The 21,161-nt window shown below is 41.4% G+C and overlaps 1 pseudogene; it reads left to right on the forward strand.

Annotated features, from left to right (window-relative positions):
* Window positions 1-7,133: 7,133 nt before the first annotated feature.
* Window positions 7,134-7,950, forward strand: LOC118576517 (annotated as a pseudogene).
* The last annotated feature ends 13,211 nt before the right edge of the window (window positions 7,951-21,161 follow it).

Below are 21,161 nucleotides of genomic sequence, written 5' to 3' on the forward strand. Positions count from 1 at the left end.
GAATGTAGAGAAGAGGCAGGCAGTCCACAACAAACAGTCCTGTGTGTGTAAAGGGAAATCAACCCTACCAGAACACAGAGATCACAAAGAATCACTAACTGTATATGTGGAGGTACACATGTGTTTCTGGAATTTCAAACCATGTATTTTAGGTCCATAGAGAATAGAATCCAGTGTCCTTCTGGGTGTCATTGTAGAGCAGAAGGGATCCATTGGGGGTACACAGTGTCTCGACCACTGTGTACAGGCTCCAGCATATTTTCATTAATGGTTATTATGTTCCATGCAATTTCATATCTGTTGTCAATGGTTACCCCTTTGTACTGGAAAAAGCAGAGAATGTTCTCTGGCATATTATGAACAAGTAGGATGGAATTATCCCTTTCAACAACATTGGGATGAACTAATTCATTAGTGGCCTGGGCAGTGTTGGCAGAGTGCCTGCAGGATAAAATGGAACAGAGACAAATTCATCAATATTGAGACCTGTCTTCGGTGAAAACATGGGTTCCTGTGTACTGAGAACCTGAGGTCCATCACTCAGCTGAGGTGGGTAGGAGTGTCTTTACCACTCAGAGGAAGTAAGGAAAAGACTTGAAGACCTTGGTACACCTGGCTGTGCCACTTCCTCTCTGTAAATCTCTCTCCTTGTATGTTTCCACACTCACTGTCCTCACATGCATGCACACTCCCAGAAAATGTACAGGTGGGGTATCTTCCCTGACCACATCCTCTACAAGAACCCAGTCTTCACACGCTGACCTCTTGGATCTCTACTCTCTCTCTGGATGCAGTCAGCCCACAACTACACTTAAAGATGGCTTCCAAGTCTGTCTTTCAGTCTGTAAGAGCTGGGACGTTGTTAGGAAAAACTAGCTTGGTTTTTCTGCAAGGCCTGATGTCTGAACAGACTCAGATACATGTGGATGTATAGAAGAATGAGTGTCCCAGGGCCTTGCATGTCCAGGTGTTGGTAAAAGTCTCTTATGTGGAGCTACTGACACTAGTCACAACTCCAGCTTACACTAACTTATGCATGTATAGAGAGTGTGTGTGTGGTTGTGGGTGATTAGGAGTATGGATGTTTTTGCAGGTGCAGGTGTATGCCATCCTTGGTATGTGGGTGAGTGTAGGTCATGACACCTAGATGGAAGTCAGGGGACAACTTGAGAAAGCCTTTCCTCAAGGAAAAGTAACACCTTTGGAAAAGTAGAGTAGAAGTTGTACTTTAAATACTAGCATGCTGTGGGATGTTCTGTATGTCAAATGTGTTGCTCTGATTGGTTAATAAATAAAATACTGATTGGCCAGTATCCAGGCAGGAAGTATAGGTGGGACAAGCAGAGAAGAGAATTCTAGGAAGTAGAAGGCTGAGGCAGAGAGACACTGCCAGCCACCACCATGACAAGTGAGATGTAAGGTACTGGTAAGCCACAAGCCACGTGGCAAAGTATAGATTAATAAAATGGGTTAATTTAAGTAGAAGAAGTAGATAACAAAAAGCCTGCCATGGCCATATAATTTGTAAACAATACAAGTCTCTGGTGTTTACTTGGTTGGGTCTGAGCGGCTGTGGGACTGGTGGGTGAGAGAGATTTGTCCTGACTGTGAGCCAGGCAGGACCAGAAACACTTGAGCTACACTAGCACATTTAAACTAGTGGTGAGTGCAACTGCAATTGACAGGTATGTGGTAGAGAAATGTGAGAGAAGGAGAAGAGTGGATCATGCACTGTGGAGAGAAGAGGAACTGAAAATGGAAAGGTGGTGAGGAACAGGGTGATGTGGGTGGCCTATGCTGCCACCTGGGCTCATGTGATATCTGGGCCTGTGCTAACACAGAGGGTCATGTCTGGATCCTTGGCCCTACCTCATATGATGTCTGTGATGATATCCATGGTGTGTGTTACCACCAAGGGACATGCAGATGCCTGGGGTCTGGGCCAACACCAGAGGACACATTGGTGTTTGAGGGCCACATTGTTACTTGGACCATACTGATCTCAGTGGCCTGTGCTGCCACTCAGGGCCATGGTGACATCTGGGCCCAAGATGCAGCTGAGGACTGTGTCTATAGTCATGGTCCTACCTTAGCTGGGATCTGTGTTGATGTCTGTGGGACTTTTGGTTGATGACTGTAGGCCTTGAGAGCACTGGGTCTGGTAGCCTGGGCAACTGCTCTACGTAAATTGAAAAATCATCATATAGCCTTAAGAGAAAATTGTTGCTTCTATACAAACAATTTGGGGTTATCATCTGCTTATACTCAAAAGAAACCCTGCAACAAAAAGGGGATCTGAGATGAAATAAATGACTGGTGCCCATTTTAATTCCAAGGCTCCTCCTAGATATTAACTCTAATGATAGCCATTGTGGAGCCTTTAACCTTTTTATTTCTGATAGTTTACTGTTGGCTGTTGCATCATTAGTGCCTAAACTAGGTGATGATTCCTGTCTGGGTACCCTTATGCTAATGGCTATTAGATCCCAATATAAACAAGTACCCATCATAGAGTCCAGTACTTTACTCAGGATACAACTCAACAGGGGAGTGAAAGGGTCAAAGTTGACATGTAAGCTCCACTTGCTCAAGGATAGATAGCTTCCAGGACTGTTTGAAGCTACTGTTTATGGAAGATAACAAGCCACATGTTTTCACTCCCCTTAACAAGTTTGTTTGACTCAATGGCAGGTGATGTGCTTGATGACATGTAGGTGGGAGGTATACAGGAAGCAAGTATGTCAGGATATGCTTGCCCCTTACAGGATCTTGGGGAATACAGTGGCCTGTGGTTTTGCCTTCTTAAGCTTCTTCAAAACGTGACTCGTCACCATTTCCTAGGAACCCGCATTGTGTACCAGCCACAGCCCATCATTTGGCCTATATTTAAGTAAAGTTTGTTTCAAATTTAGCTCAAAACTAAAGAACTTGCCTTTCTCTTGCAATTCTCAGGTTTAACATCAACTCACTGGCATTCCATATTATCCTCCTTAATCTTTGCTGGACAACTAACACGTTATTTAAAAATAAAGGAGGGGAGTAGGATTCTATAGCTACTCTACAATATTTTATCTTCTAGTTTAAATATTTAAAAGTTTTTAAAATTGGGCAAAAATGCCCTTTCTGCTACAGACTGGGGGATTGATTCCATTAGATCTTACTGCTATTGTTACACTCATGGCCTCTGCTACTTCTAATATGGTGGCTTTGACTCAATGGGTACACACAGCTAAATATGTTAATTATGTGTCTAATAATCTTTCATACACATTACAGACTCAGTTTTAAAAAGGCCAGTTATAGGCCAAGTTTTCCTGTCTGACAGCTACTGTGAATTAAATGCACTGAGGCTTATATTAATTACAAATTTTCAGCCAATAGCTTAGGCTTATTACTAAATAGCTCTTACTTTAAAAAATTTTTTTATTCATTTTACATACCAACCACCGATCCTCCTCCCATCATTCCTCTCATTCCCCCAACTCCCATCTGCTCCTTCCAAAGGGTAAGACCTCCCATGGGGACTCAACAAAGCTTGGCACATTAAGTTGAGGCAGGACCAAGCACATCCTACATGCATCAAGGCTGAGCAAGGTGTCCCACCATAAAGAACAGACTAAGACCCCCCAAAAAAGTCCCCTTGCCACATAATAATTAAACAACAAAATGTACAGAATAAAGAAAGAATATTAAGGGCAGCAAAGGAAAAAGGCCAAGTGACTTATAAAGGCAAACCCATCAGAATAACACCCGATTTCTCAGTGGAGACTTTGAAAGCCAGAAGGACCTGGACACATATAATGCAGACACTAAGAGACCATGGATGCCAGACTAGACTAATATAACCAGCAAAACTTTCAATCATCATAGATGGAGAGAACAAGACATTCCAAGACAAAACCAGATTTAAACAATACTTATCCACAAACCCAGCCCTACAGAAAGCACTAGAAGGAAAATTCCAACCTAAGGAAGGCAGATACACCTATGAAAACACAGGCAATAGATAACACCACAGCAGTAAAACCCAAAGAAGAGAAGTACACACACACTACCACCAAAAAATAAAAATAACAACAGGAACGAACAATCACTGGTAATTAATATCCCTTAATATCAATGGACTTAATTCACCTATAAAAAGACACAGACTAACAGAATGGATACAAAAACAGGACCCATCTTTCTGCTGCATACAAGAAACACACCTCAAATTCAAAGACAGACACCTTCTAAAAATAAAAGGCTGGGAAAAGACTTTCGAATCAAATGGTCTTAAGAAGCAAGCTGGAGTAGCCATCCTAATATCCAGCAAAATAGACTTCAAAATAAAATCAATCAAAAGAGATGATGAAGGACATTACATACTCATCACAGGAAAGATCCACCAAGATGAAGTCTCAATTCTGAACATTTATGCCCCAAACACAAAAGCACACATACATGTAAAAGAAACATTACTAAAGCTTAAATCACATATAAAACCCCACACATTAATAGTGGGAGACTTCAACACCCCACTTTCACCTCTGGACAGATCAGCCAAATTGAAACTTAACAGAGACATAATGGACTGAACTGATGTTATGGCTCAAATGGACTTAATCGATATCTACAGAACATTCCACCCAAACAAAAAAGAATATACCTTCTTCTCAGCACAGCATGAAACCTTCTCTAAAATCGACCACATACATGGCCACAAAGCAAATCTCAACAGATACAAAACAATTGGAATAACCTCCTGTGTTCTATCAGACCACCATGGTTTAAAGTTAGATTTCAACAACAGAAAAAACTACAGAAATCCTATAATCTCATGGAAACTGAATAATGCTCAACTGAATCACCAATGGGTAAAGGAAGAAATAAAGAAAGAAATTAAAGACTTTCTAGAGATCAATGAAAACGAATACACCACATACCCAAACTTATGGGACACTATGAAAACAGTGTTAAGAGGGAAATTCATAGCACTGAATGCCCACATAAAGAAGCTGGAAAAATCTCACACTAGTGACTTGATAGCACACCTGAAAGCCCTTGAACAGGAAGAAGCAAAGTCTCCCAGGAGGAACAGACACCAGGAAATTATCAAATTGAGAGCTGAAATCAATAAAATAGAAATAAAGAGAACAATACAAAGGATTAATGAAACAAAGAGTTGGTTCTTTGAGAAGATCAACAAGATAGACAAGCCCTTATCCAAACTAACCAAAAGACAGAGAGAGAGTATTCAAAATAACAAAATCAGAAATGAAAAGGGACACATAACAACAACAGACAATGAGGAAATCCAGACAATCATCAGGTCATACTTCAAAAACCTCTACTCCACAAAACTGGAAAATCTAAAAGAAGTGGATAATTTTCTGGTTAGGTACCACATACCTAAGTTAAATCAAGACCAGATAAACCATTTAAATAGTCCAATAACCCCTAAGGAAATAGAATCGGTCATTAAAAGTCTCCCAACCAAAAAAAGCCCTGGTCCTGATGGTTTCACTGCAGAATTCTACCAGATTTTCAAAGAACACTTAATATCAATACTTGTTAAATTGTTCTACACAATAGAATCAGAAGGTATATTACCAAATTCCTTCTATGAAGGTACAATTACCCTGATTCCTAAACCAAACAAAGATGCAACAAAGAAAGAGAACTACAGACCAATCTCCCTCATGAACATTGATGCAAAAATACTCAAAAAATTCTGGCAAACAATCTCCAAGAACACATCAAAACAATTATCCACCATAATCAAGTAGGCTTCATCTCAGGGATGCAAGGGTGGTTCAATATACGAAAGTATATAAATGAAGATCACATGAGAACAGGAATAGGCAGAGTTCTCGAGAGGTCCCCAGAAATCCACAATGATATATCCTCTGTAGTCTTCTGGCAATGGTCGAGAGAAAGCCTGATCTGACCTAGTCTGGTGTTCAGATGACTAAACACCCTAACAGTTGTCTTGGAACTCTCATCCAATAACTGATGGAAGTGGATGGAGAGATCCTCAACCAGGTCCCAGGTGGAGCTCCAGGTGTCCAACTGTCGAGAAAGAGGAGGGACTGCAAGAGCATGAATTGTTGAATCCAAGATTGCAAAAAGCACAGGGACAAATAGCAAAATGAATGGAAGCACATGAATTATGAACCAAAGGCTGTGGAGCCCCCAGCTGGATCAGGCCCTCTGGATAAGTGAGACCATTGAATACCTTGATCTGTTTGGGAGGCACCCAGTCTGTGGGACCAGGATCTGTACTTAGTGCATGAGCTGGCTGTTTGAAACCTTGGGCTTACACAGGGACACTTTGCTCAGTCTGGAAGGAGGTGACAGGACCTGCCTGTACTGAATCCACCAGGTTTAAATGAATCCCCAGGGTTGCCTTGATCCTGGAGGACAATGGGAATGGAGGGGAGGGGTTGAGGGGAAGGTAGGGGTTGGGGCGGGAGGGGGGAGGACAGGGGAACACATGGCTGATGTATAAAATTAAAACACATAATAATAAAATAAATAAATTAATTAAAAAAATAAAATGGCTGGTCTTTCCCCCTTGATATTCAGGCAAGCTTTATTTTTCAAAGCACAAATAAATATAACACAACATTTCAGCACAAATAAAATATCACCACATTTCCTCTTTTTTGTCTAATAAAAATAAAAAAATTAAAAAGTTATAAGTAATATAAGAAAACTATATACAATAAGTACAATGACTATATACAATATACATAAGCAATAAATAAATCAACAATGTTTTGTCTATTTGCATTTGACAAATTCAGAGAAAATATTCCATTATCTATTCTATTTTGGTGAGTCCAAAATGTGCCTAATTCACTTCCTATCCTATCATATTACCAATAGAAAACTATCTTATGATGTCCTTCAAACTTATACACTTAATATTTAATTAGTTTCTAAATAAAGTCGTTTGGCCTATGTCAAGGCAGCTTAGAGGCAGGTGGGAAATCTAAACAGACAAGAAAGGAGAGCAGAGGAGATTCTGCCAGCCACCACCATGAGAAACAAAATAGAAGAGTACTGGTAAGCCACAAGCCATGTGGCAAAGTATAGATCTATAAAAATGGGTTATAATTTAAGATATAAGAACTAGATAACAGGTTTAAAGATGGCGGCGAAGGAACCTCAGCTGCAGAAGCAGGAGCCGCTGGGCAGCGACTCCGAAGGTGTTAACTGTCTGGCCTATGATGAAGCCATTATGGCTCTGCAAGACCGAATTCAGCAAGAGATTGATGTGCAAAATCCTCTGGTGTCAGAGCAGCTGGAACTCTCAGTCCAGTACAAGGAGTATGGTGAGGATGACAACATCTATCAACCGAAGATCAAGGACCTCCACAAAAAGTACTCATACATCCGGAAGACCAGGTGGCAGCTGCTTCTATCAAGCATTCGGCTTCTCCCACTTGGAGGCACTGCTGGACCACAGCAAGGAGCTGCAGCGGTTCAAGGCTGTGTCTGCCAAAAGTAAAGAGGACCTGGTGTCCCAGGGCTTCACTGAATTCACAATCGAGGACTTCCATAACTCGTTCATAGACCTTATTGAGCAGGTGGAAAAGCAGACCTTGGTAGCTGACCTGCTGGCCTCCTTCAATGACCAGAGCACCTCAGACTACCTTGTGGTCTACCTGCGGCTGCTCACCTCAGGCTACCTGCAGCGAGAAAACAAGTTCTTGGAGCACTTCATAGAGGGTGGCTGGACTGTTAAGGAGTTCTGCCAGCAGGAGGTGGAACCCATGTGCAAGGAGAGCGACCATATCCACCACATCATCGCTCTGGCCCAGGCCCTCAGCGTATCCATCCAAGTAGAATACATGGACCGTGGTGAGGGCGGCACCACCAACCCACATGTCTTCCCTGAGGGCTCCGAGCCCAAGGTCTTACCTTCTCTACCGGCCTGGGCACTACGATATCCTCTACAAATAGGGCTGCCCGGCCTTGCCGCACCCTGCCTGCCTCCCCGCCAGGTGCTAGACATGTACAGAGGGGTTTTGGTTTTGGTTTTTGGCGTTTTCTTTTCTTTTTTCTTTCTTTTTTTTGTGGTTGTAAATGGTCATATTTCACTCCTCCTTTTTCCTGTCACACAACCTTCCATGTTTTATTAAAGGGGATGCTGGTGGTGAACCCGAGTGTGCGTTTCCCTGCTCTGCTGCTGCTGTTCCCTACCTGCCCGCTGGCTGCTGTGTGTCTGGCTGTCCCTTCCCCCAGGGGCGTCTCCAAGCTTTCCACCTATCTACCCCCAAGCATTTCTGCCAAGAGAAGTCTGAGAGGGCTGGGTCTCCAGGTTCCTTGGATTTCTGCTTTCTACCCATCCACAAGACCTGCCCCCTTTCCTCCTTGACTTTTCAGGGGTTTCCATGGGAACTTTTGAAAGTCCTTGGGAACGTGGCTGGAGGTCTCAGGTCACCCATACTCATAGCTGCTGCTTAGAGTTATAGATTTGCTGTTCTGGCCAAGGCCCCCAGATCACAGCTTTCTGCTCACTTCCAGGGGTCTGCATGATTTAGGAGTCCTGAGATGAGAGGTGGTTGATGGGAGGAGGCTAGCCCAGGTAGGTGGAGGCGCTGTGCATCCTCAGTGGGCCCCAGGAGGAGCTGAGCTGGTATGGGAGGAACATAATGATCTTCTCCAGGCAGGGCTTGCCTGTGCCCTGTTCCCAGAGCCCTGCCTCTGCTTGCTTTTCACCCCCTTTGCTTGGCCATAGCTGCATTACCTGCCTCCATAGCTGTATTACATATCTGCATTACCTGCCTCTTTGCCTTCTCCTCCCCACCCCCAGTACATGTGGGGTCTCAGCCCAGGCTGTGAGCTCCTTGGGGGCAGGCCCTCAATAAATGTGAAATGCTGCTTAAAAAAAGAACTAGATAACAAGAAGACTGCCATGGCCATAGATTATAAATAATATTAGCCTGTGTGTGTTTATTTGGGTCCAAGTGGCTGTGGGACTGGCTGGTGAGAGAGAATTGTCCTGACCATGGGCCAGGCAGGACACATGAAAACTTCAGCTACATGGTGCCCACACGTGGTGGCAAGAATTTCTACTTAAAATCTGAGAGAGCTTAAGAAAAGATTATAAATGTAGCTAAGAGCATCTTCCTAGTTCATGTTACTTATGGTGAACCTAGGTACAATGTTGTGTACCCTGGATGTGGTGGGTTCTTGGCATGTGGGCTGGAGCTACAGCATGGCAGATTACTGCCAAATTATACAGAGGTGTCTGCAAGCCATGCAAAATGGTGGATATAGATTTTGCTGGAGAGAGAGAGAGAGAGAGAGAGAGAGAGAGAGAGAGAGAGAGAGAGAGAGAGAGAGAGAGTGAGTTTGTTTCTGGGCTATATGAAGCATAGATCCACTGCTTCCCAGAATCAGCAGTGAGCATGGTCCCAGAGCTGGCTATAAATGTAGTTCCACCATATTGGGAAGCTGAGGTGGGTGGAGCCAGCAGCCAAAACTACCATTTCAGTCTGCAGTTTAAAGTAATAGATTCACAAAGGAAGATTCAGATGGATAAAGACTTTAAATGGTTTACAGTGTTTGTAAAAATTATGTAGGCTTGGAAGAGAGAAGAAAAGGAATATAGACAGTTATATAAAAAAGAGTTTTAAAAATAAAGTCTTTAAAGAGACAGTAAAGGTAATATAAAAATGAGCCATGTAAAGATGTATTTTACACAGAGAATCTGGATTGTGTTGTCTTTGGGATTTTTAACTGCAGAGAGAGAGAGACATTTGGTTGTAAAAGCTGCTGAATTAAATCAATATGTATATTTTAAAGGTATCTGGACTTCAAAGTTTATGTCTCAGGATATGTTGCTTTGGAAAAGAGGTTCTGCTTTGGTTTCCACAGGAGATGAAAACTTATGGATTTCTTCCAGTCTAATATGGTTTGACCAGACTCTGAAAGGTCTCCAATGACACCATGGCCCAGATCATCCAACATCCAAAATCAGCTTCAAGGCAACTGGCTCAGAGAATACAGCCTCATAGACTACTCCAGTCAGAACTTGACCATAATCCTAAAATTTTCTTTGTATCCCCATAATTATACAGTGCCCTTTATCAGCAGGAAGTAGCCTATAAAACTATGCCCACATTCCCCAAAAATGGATAATAGATGTTTGTCTTTGTTGGTTACACATTGTTATTGGTCACAGTAAATATCTTTCTAAAAGAAGAAAAGGGGATATGATATGGAAATATAGGATACACATATGATAGGATAAAAGGATGGTGTAGATGTATCCGGCTTGTTAAATAAGAAACACAGAACCGATTGCAGAGTTAAAAACCACAAGCAAGTAACTCCAGCTGCAACGGTAACCGCTTGTAGCTAAGGTAGGTTGGGCCTGAGTCCTAAGCTGAGCTAGGCTTAGGCCGGGGCTAAGCGGGAGCTAGGGAGCCGGGCCCGCCCAGGCGGGAAGCCGGACTCACTGCCAAGGCAAACGGTTTTTTAATGAATTCTTGCCACGCTGGGCACCAAATGTAGATGTAACTGGCTTGTTAAATAAGAAACACAGAACCGATTGCAGTGTTAAAAACCACGAGGTCAGAGCAAGAGCGGAAAACCTTACCCTTCACTGCTTCTGCTGTTCTTCCTCTCTGCAAGAGACCTACTTCTGTGAGTCCTGTCTATTTAAAGACTTTCTGTTCTGTTTTCTCATTGGTTGTAAACCCAGCCACATGACCTCCTCGTCACTGCCTGTTTGTACAGACCTCCAGGTCTTCTATGGTTGGTATTGAGATTAAAGGCGTGTGTCTGCCATGCTGGCTGTGTCCTTGAACACACAGAGATCCGCCTAGCTCTGCCTCCCAAGTGCTGGGATTAAAAGCGTGCCCCACTACAGCTCAGCTTCTGCTCTGGCTTGCTCTGACCTCAAGGCAACTTTATTGACATACAAATAAAATCACATTTCAATACAAATAAAATATCACTATAGGATGGATTGTTGAACCTACTTTTAAAGGTCAACTTGTTTAAAATGTTTTATATTTGTATAGATTTTAGTTTTTGATACAAATTTAGAGTTGATTTTGTTATACTATACATATATTTCTACTCTTGTTTAAGGTATTATGCTTATGCAATTCATTTAAATTGTAATGGATAATTAAGAAATACAGATTAATAATTAGTCTTCTATGACAGTCAAACTTATAGTCATGTTAAGTTTTCTAGGTATACATCAATATAATTCAATTAGGTAGGTAATCTTCAAACACTTCAAAGACCTACAAAATATGGCATTTAAAATGTTTTAAAAACAGACTTTCCTGGACAATGAGACATGTCTGCTCCTGGCAGCACCGATTTACTTCAGAGAGGAGGATGGGCATCAAACTCCATATGGAGTTTATCTTCTTCTTGGCAAAAATAGCCATTTGGACAAGAAACTGCTCTTGTGTGGACTGCTTGACAAAATGTTGTATCAACTGGACATGAGGGTCCATTAGAAGGTGACCACTGAACTGTGCAAGGCAAAATGGTCCTTCAGGTTCCTCCTTTGAAGAAGAAACTCCCAGACATTCTACAGGACACAGAGAGAAGTGACTGAGAGACTCTAGGCCTATGGGCTGAAAATGATTGCTTTAACATTGCAGGAGAACTTTGGGTGACTGTCCAGGCAGCTAGCTGTCTTTGTCATTCTACATTTTTGGAAGTTGCTTATAATGTTCTTCCTGTTTATTTAGGTAATATTATATCCTTCTGGGGTCTTTGATATAGTTGAAGACTAAATAGTTATAATTTTCTTTGTTTATGATAAAAGATAAATTAGATAGGAAATTTTAGACTCACAAATATAGGATAGGTAAATATTTTCTTTAATTTTACAAAATATAAATAGACTACATGTTATAACTGTAATTCTTGCTTGATAATTGTTCTATTATATGTAATTTTACTATGTTGAAGTTAAAACCTTCCTTTTAAATAGAAAGAAAAGGGGAAATGACAGGTGATATCACTCTGTATGCTGTGAATATGTTGCTCTGATTGATTGATAAATAAAATGTGGATTGGCCAGTAGCCAGGTAAGAAGTATAGGCAGCATAAGCAGACAAGGAGAATTCTAGGAAGAGGAAGGCTGAGAGAGGAGATGCCGACCCACCGTCCAGGAAGCAGCACATAAGGGCACACAGGTAAATCCATGGAACATGTGGAAACATATAGATGCACAGAAATGGGCTGAGTTTAAGTGTAAGGGCTCGTCAGTGGTAGACCTGGGCTAATGGCTGAGCAGTTTTAATTAATACAAGTCTCTGTGTGTTTACTTGGGTATGAGCAGCTTCAGGACCAGGCAGGACATAGGAAGACTTCCAGCTATAGGAATCTTCATTGTGGAAGGGAATGAGTATAATACAGAGGGAGAGGATGGAAGAGGGATAAATAACACTAAGGATGTATAAAAAGTTATAGCAATTCATATTATTTTACACTTACCTAAAATTACATCATATATATATATATATATATATATATATATATATATATATATATAGTTGTACTACTTGTATATATAGTTATATATATATATAGTTATATATATGTATATATATAAACATACACACACATATACACACATACACACACACACACACACACACACATATATATATATATATATATATATATATATATATATATATATATATAAAGTTGTTGTACTACTTAGGGTAAGAATGCTCCCCAGCAAGAGCCATTGACTCACAGAAACCAAGTACCAGGTATGAGAAACATCCTATATAATTGTTGATCATGTTAGTCCAAGAGATTCCTCAGGCAATATACACTATTTCTGTTGCCCTTGGTTGTCTTCTATACTTTGAAGACAGGTCTTTACTGTTGAAGATGTCCTACACTTATAGGACGCAAGGCTTTGAGTGATCTAGCTGGATATGATCCAGAAGTCTCCTCCCTGAAAAGCAGAACTTATACTGCTTGAAGTTTCTATTCAAGCTTGCAACAATCAGTAGTCCTACTCAGTTGTGATGCCTACAAACCACAGGAGAGACCAGCATGAAAAGATATCTCTCAAGTTGCAAGTGTGGCTCTTATATCTTGGCAGAACCCAACAACTGTCTAATTAGTTTTAAGACATGATTAATAGTAGGGAAATCATTTCTGGTATTGGAATCCTAGACAACTACAATTGGCTAGCAAGGTCATGGATCCTAGAGGAGAACATGCTGTGGCCACTTTCCTAAACCAGTATAATTTATAGGTAAATATAAGCACAAATCTTTATACCCACAGCTGAGTGTAGCTTTTGCTGTCATCAAAGGAGCCTCTACTTGCACAGACAGAGACCAGCAAAGAAATTCAAAAGTAGTCCAAATGCCTAGAACAACAGACACCACAGGATGTCCAGCCCCAATTTATTTATCTGCATCACAATCCCATTGTTTGAAGCTCAGGAAGCATCTTTGGAAGAGAAGATCGAGTGATTGTAAGAGTCAGAGGACAAGGATGTCTTCTGTGAGATTGTGTCATTTATATATGACAAGGAAGCTATACCCAAAATTCCCAACTATATGGCCAACTAAACAAGACCTAAACAATGACTATGCCAGCTTACATGCTTATGTGGATGAGGAAATCTCCCAGGGCTCCACCCATAAACAAAGAGCTACAGTAGTTAATGAGTGTTGAGAGTGGGAAAAATCTCCATGGATCATGCCCAGAGAGAGTATCCAATCCCAAATGGTCAGCCACAGACAAATATACACATGAACAACACTAAATGGACCTAGCAGATTGTATTTATATATTCTTCAATTTTATGTAAATATATGTGTAATAATTTCAGAAGAGGCATGCATGTGTGGGAGAGTAGAAGGCATGGGAGGAGGTAGAGGGTGAGCATGGGGAATGGGAATGGTGTAAATATAATAAGTGTGTGGAAAATTCTAAAAAATTTTTTAATAGCTTTAAGGAAGAGTGAAACTAAGAACTAGGGAGAGTCTGAGAACAAGAAATAACTGCCATGACAGTGATCATGAAAGGAGGCCAAGGAGCCTCCTTTGAGAGTGTTCTCCATTTCTGGGCAACATCACTGAGCATACTTCTCACGATCCCCAGCACAAAGGAAAGTTCCGGTCATTTATAACCTTTTCTGGGCAGAGGGAAATTTCACACTATGTATTTAGTTCAGTGTCATGGATGTTACATGGACCAAGGAGGGGCCAGGTATTGTAAACTCAGAGCAGCTGGGTCAAAGCACAGACAGTTCCTAAACTCTCTGTTCTAGAACGAGCTGCAGGAGATGTGGCCTGTCTAAGGCTGTGGGATCCTTGGCTAAAACTGAAAACCTGTGTCCTAACACAAAGTTATGGAGACCATGACGTGACAGTGGGTGAGCTCAGAGTATAGTTGGAGTCATCTATGATAGATGCTTGAGATAGGACTAAGGCTTTGTTCTTGAGCCTGTAGGGAGAGTAAAGAGCGGGACAGAAGTTCAACAGTAGGAAGTCCTTGGTGAAGTGGAAACAGTAAGAAGGAGGAACCAGATTGCTTTCTACTAAAGTTTATTATCATTGGCCATTATTTTCTGAAGACTGATTTTCCCAACTATATTAGGGTCTCCCTTTAAATGAAAATCAGAGCAGGGTGGGCCACCAAAATGACTCAGTGGGTAAAGGCACTGGCTGCCAAGGGTGTGGTGGAAGGAGAGAACCATCTCCCTCATATCATCCAACCAGTATATATGTGCAGTAACATTTTCTCACCCACACACTGATGTATGTATGAGTAAACACACATGTTCTCTCTCTCTCAAACACTTATCTAAAATGAATAAGTAACTGTAAATTAAAAGTCAAACTGTGGTATTAGCCTATTTTCTTATCTTCAAGATGAGATTTCTTCAAATCATTGCCCTTGTATCATTACTCATACATTCATCCACTGGTGTCTGATCTTTTTTGAGGCACTGGAATATCCCAAAGCAGCAGGGGCATTCTGTCCTCCAAAAGCCCTAGTTGCAGTGGACCAGAAGGCAGATAGGCATCTAGAAGGTGAATTCAGGGGTTGGTTGAATGGAGGCACAAAGGGAAAAGGGAAGAGAATGAGAAAGGAGGGCTGGAGATGTGGCTCAGTGTTTAATAGCACATGCTGCTCTTCCGAGAGAGTATGAGTTCAGTTTCCAGCAACTATATGAAGAGGCTTCACAACATTATATAACTCTAGTTATTACAGGGAATTCTACAAAGTCACGAGGCATCTATTTGTCAACTGAGCATCGTCTTCTGAGTCTCAATATGGAAAGTGAAGCTGTTCTAGTTCCCAGGCCCTAAACAAACTGCTCTGATGGTGACATCTTATGAGTTGTCACAGGACAGTCAGGGTCTTCAAGGGGAGGGACAGAGGACAAAGGTCCTCCTGATGACTCCATGTCCTCAGGGATTAAGTCTAGTAAATTCTGTCCTGTAGCCAAGTAGTAACAGACAGTGCTGATCCATACAGCTGTTCTGTACCAGTGTCAGGGCCTTGTTCATATTGAGGTTACTTTATTTCCATGGCAACATCCATTCACCATGTTTGCTATCACTGGGAAACTGAGACACAGATACAATAGTGTGTACATCTGCTTCACACAGGCCATGGGTAACAGACAAGCTGTCTGTGTGTAATCACGTATCTAGTGTCTTTACCCTAGAGGGCTTCTCAAGTGTCTGTGAAGTGGGAGGAGCTGTTTTTCAAAGATGTTAATGTTGGTCATCAGGAGCTTGAGTGAATGTCATTTCCAGGAAGTGAAAACAAATGGACAGTTCGATTTGACTTTGGATCTAAGCTACCTGCCTCTCCAGAATTCCTGCAAAATTTCAAGAGTCCCAAGCCCACCTACTGGACAGAAAATTGTTTATTTACTCCAGAATGGAAATGGACATGGCTTTGCTTTCACCCTTCCAATAGATCATGCATCTAACACAGGGCTCTCTCTGATCAGAAAGTCAATGATTTCAAACAACTTAACATTTGTCTCTTACCCTACCTCATTGTACTCTTTAGAGAAGTAATGCTTTCAGACATTGGCCTTAGATCCTGGGTATTAGTAAAAATGGTCTCATATGAAGAAAGTTAGAGTCCTAAATTTCTAATCCAGATCTGCCAAACACACCTGTCCCTTTCAGCCAGAGTTCCAGTGAGTTCTTGCTCACTACCTTCTACCAATCAGATCTGCTTCTGAAAACATCTACCTGGGAGTGCTGGAGAGATTGTCCAGTGGTTAAGGACTCTGATTGCTCTTGTAGAGGACCCAAGTTCTGTTTTCAGCACACCCATGACATCTCATAACCAATCTGTAATTCCATTTCCAGGGTATCCAATGCTTCCTTCTGGGTTCTGTGTACACGGGGCATACTTGTGGTTCACAGATACATATGCAGTAAAAATAACCATGCACATGAAAAGACAGATAGACAGTCAGATCAAGCTCGTGCAAGAGATAGATAGATAGATAGATAGATAGATAGATAGATAGATAAATAGATAGATAGATAGAATAGCAACTTGCATTTCAGGAAATACATTGCTATAACTTTTAACTGTGCAAGAAAGAGCACCACAGGCCAAGACAATGGTTCTGTTTCAAGCTCACTTTTAACCAATAATCTTCCCTCTCCTAGATCATTCTGTGCCTCATCCCTTTAATTTGGGGATCCATGCCTCATCTCAATCACCATCAAGATTGACCCATGCTATGATCCAGCCTACTCATTTAGCTGAATGAAAGGCCCACTCCTGATCTCATGTGTGAGAGTTGTGTACACACAAGTCCTGAAGACTCTTTGTGGATGCTTCTCAGGGAAGCTCAATGGGAAGTCTTGTTCTGTCCTATCTGTATGACTTCCTTAAACATCAGTGCCTTGGAGGAGACTGGCCCAGGCTCAGCAGTGGATACCAGTGTAGTGAGAGGGACACAGCACTCTTTGGTGCAAGACAGGCAGTGGGTCAGTGAGGTCCAGGAGAGAAAATTGTCATCTGACTCCAGATCCTAGATCTGTATCATCATGGTCTGCAGCTCAGGACACACATGGCAAAGACTGTTCTCTTACACAGCACAGAAGACCCACCATCTCTGAACACTCAAGGCCTCCTTCATCTGCCTGTGATTCATCTTCTGCCTGGTTCTCTAAGGACAAGGATTTGGGGTGGGTGTTAGGAAGACCAACACTCATTAAGGGAGGCCTTTGCAAGGGTCAGAGGTTCCACAGCAGGCCATCTGCTCTCTGATGTCTGCACAGCACTGCTACACAAGCTGCCATCACAAACAACACTTCTAACCTCATGGAGGTTGAGGATGATAGCCTTAAGGCATGTATGTGAGTGTCAGAATACAATCAACCTGTGGAGGAAAAATAGTCAAAGCCTCTCACAAGGTGACAGGCTGAAACTATTGGAGGACAACTGGAATCTCCCTAATTCAGTGTCTCAACTGACACAGGACCCTATGAGTGTGTGGTCTGGAAATGAGTGACTATCACCCAAAGTGCCTCATTCAGCCTGAATGTTACTTGTGAGGAATTTCTGTTTCTTCTTAGCTATAACTGTCTACATACAGAGACCTAGAGCGTGGACACTCAGCCACTCTTGGGTATTGACACAGATCCACCTCATAGATACCCAGGCTGACCAGGGAATCCTGCTCTAGCCAAACAAAGCACATGCAGCTATGCCCAGCGTTGAGCTAGAATGGGCTGAGGTGGACTTATTTTTCCTATACAGGCTCAGGGTAATGGCAACAGGGGAACATCTCAGACTCAGGCTCAGGCTCAGGGCACACATGAGAGTACAGTGGGGTTTTTGTGTGTTGTGCCAGTGATGAATCAAGGGATTATGTATGCTACATGGGTTCTCTTCTACTAATTTGCATCCCAGCTCTGGTTGGTACCTGTTCAGTTTTGGTAATAGAACAGATACTATGGCCTTCTATACACCAGGATTTTCTCCTTTCTTTGCAGGCATCACATGTGGATTTATTTGGTTTGTTCCATATGGTTGAAATGATCTGATCATATCCCTCTCAGATAATCATTTGTATCCAGGGTCAAACTTCAACCTCTTCTGCAATTTTGCCTCTCACCCACCTGCACAGTCCTCATGGCTTATCAATGGAGAGCCCCAGATATCCTGTCAAGAGCTCTTCATCCCCACCATCATTACTAATACTTTTAGTTCCTATATCTCCTTTGTCTAGAGCTTGGATATTGGAGTCAATAGGACCAAAGTGAAGAAAACTATCAGATCCTGGGAAAATGGATCCCTGAAGTGACAGCATGGAGCTTTGAGTGAAGCCTTGGTTTTATGGATAGATACAGAAATTAATTCCCGACCTGTGTCATGGACACAAACAAATCCCAATCCTCTTATGAGATTTCAGCTATGATTCTTCCTCCTCTCCTTGCATCTCTGATTTCTCTTTGTTTACCTTGGACTGGTATTGGAGTGTGAACTTGAGGAACTTCCCAGGTAAAAAACTTTACTTAAGGTCAAGGAGATTTTTTCTTTTGTCACTAAATAGTGCATCCCCATTTGCTATCATGACCTCTAGGGCCCAGAAAGAACACCCAGAACTTTGAGCTATGCTCATGTTCCTTTACACCAAATGCTCCCAGATCCTGTCTTATCTCAACTGGTAATTGACTTCTGCTCTGAGCCAGAAGAGGCAGGTGATTGCCTGGGAGGCCTGACCTGAGTCAGGATGAAATTTAGATTTTGATGATGATGTTTTCATAACTCTTCACAATGTCTGTGGTGGACATCACAGTGTCCCTGAGCTCAGTATCTGGGAAGTGGGAAAAGTGACACTCAGGGTAGATGTTCCCTGGCTCTGAGTGGACACCAGCACATGTGATGACCATGGTAAACAAAGAGGGACACTCCCTTGGAGATTGGGGAACTTCCTATGGAGTCTTCCTATGGAGGAGAAGAAGTTAAAAGTTTGAAATAGAGTCCTAGTTAGCATTAACTATTAAGCTGAGACTGCCCAAAATCACCTTAGGGGAAAACATTCTTGAGGCACAGGCCACAGTAGTCAGAAGAAGAACAGATGAGTGACCCACCTGCCAGCTGAATTGCAATATTCCCTTGGTTCTGTTCCAAAGACTCATCCCACAGAGTAAGCTGTCCCAGATCATCAACTCTACTGCTGTTGGGCCCTTTCCCCATTTCTGGCTGACTTCTGCTGCTCAGGCACATGCCACATCAATAAGAAGAGGTGCAGATCATGCCAGTAAGAAGAGCAGAAATACCCTGCTGCATCAAAGGCAAAGCTAACTGCCAGAAGACCAGCTCCCAACCTTGACAGAAGCTCATTTGTAGATCAGAGCAAAGAGTTGGAGAAAGATTTTTCCAATCAAACCACCTAAGAAGGAAGCTGGTGTAGCTATCCTAATATGTAACAAAATAGACTTCAAACCAAAATTCATCAAAAAAGATGGAGAAGGACATTCCATATTCATCAAAGAATAAACCCACCAATATGGTATCTCAATTCTGAACATCCATGCCCAAAATACAAGAGCAATAACAGTTATAAAAGCAACATTATGACAGCTTAAATCACTCATCTAACCCCATGCATTAACAGTGGGAGACTTCAACTCCCCACTCTTACCAATGGACACGTTGTTCAGACAGAACATTGTAGCTGGAAGTTTTCCTTTGTCCCACCCAGCCTTGCAGCTGCTCAGACCAAAGTAAACACACAGAGACTTATATTAGTTACAAACTAGATGGCCTATGGCTCAAACTTCTTGCTAGCTTGCTCTTATATCTTCAATTAACCCATTTCTATTAATCTATAAGTGGCCATGTGACCATGATTTACCAATATTTTCACATCTTGCTTCTCCTGGTGGCAGTTCACAGTGTCTCCTTTCCTCTCCTTCCTGCCTTGCCATGGGCCAATGCAACTTTATTTATGAACCAATCAGAGCAACACATATTCACAGCACACAGAAAGACATCCAACAGCACTTCCCCTTTTTTCTCTAATCAAAAAGGAAGGTTTTAACTTTAACCTAGTAAAATTATATGGAATAAGTCACTTATCAAGCAAGAATTACAGTTACAATACCTAGTCTATTTATATTTGGCAAATTCAAAGAAAATATTCTATTTATCCTATATTTGTGAGTCCAAAGTTTCATGTCTAACTTATCTTTTATCATAACCAAGGAAAATTATAATTATAACTATTAGTCTTCAACTACATCAAAGCCCTCAGAAAGATATAATATTATTTAAGTAAACAGTAACTGCATTGTAAGCAACTTCCAAAATTCTGGAAATGAAGAGATGGCTGCCTACCTGGATAATCATCCAAAGTTCCTCTGTAACTTTGGGGAATTCATCTTCAGCCAATAGGACTAGCATTTTTTTTTTTTTGTTGATTCTCCCTGTGTCCTGTCAGCAGTCCAGGCAAGAGCAGTTTCTTGCCCAAATGGCTATTTTTTGCCAAGAAGAAGATAAACTCCATATAGAACGTCTTTGATGCCCATCTTTCTCTTTGAAGTAAACTGGTGCTGCCAGGAGCAGACATGTCTCACTGTTCAGAAATTCTAAGTTTTTAGAACATATTAAATGCCATATTCTGTAGGTCTTTGAAGTGTTTGATGATTACCTACCTAATTGAAATATATCTATGTATACCTAGAAGACTTAACCAATATAAATTTGACTATCATAGAAGACTAATTATTAATTTGTATTTCTTAATTATCCATTACAATTTAAATGAGTTACATAAACATAATACCTTAAATTGGAGTAGAAATATATATACAGTATAACAAAATTAACTTTAAATTTGTAATAAACTAAACTCTATAGCAAAGTGGTGCTAGGAGGAAAGTTCACAGTACTAAGTGCCTTCATGAAGAAACTAGAGCGATCTCATAGTAGTGACTTAACAGCACACCTGAAAGATCTAGAATGAAAAGAAGCAAACACACACAGGAGGAGTAGAGGACAGCAGAAAATAAGGAAGCTGGGGGCTAAATAAATAAAATACAAACCATGAGAAAAATATAAAGAATCAATGAAATCAAGGGTTGGTTCTTTGAGAAAATCAACAAGAGAGACAAACCCTTATCCCAACTAAAAGGCAGAGAGAGAATGTCCCAACTAACAAAATTAGA

Source organism: Onychomys torridus, unplaced genomic scaffold (assembly GCF_903995425.1).
Source record: "Onychomys torridus unplaced genomic scaffold, mOncTor1.1, whole genome shotgun sequence".
NCBI lineage: Eukaryota > Metazoa > Chordata > Mammalia > Rodentia > Cricetidae > Onychomys > Onychomys torridus.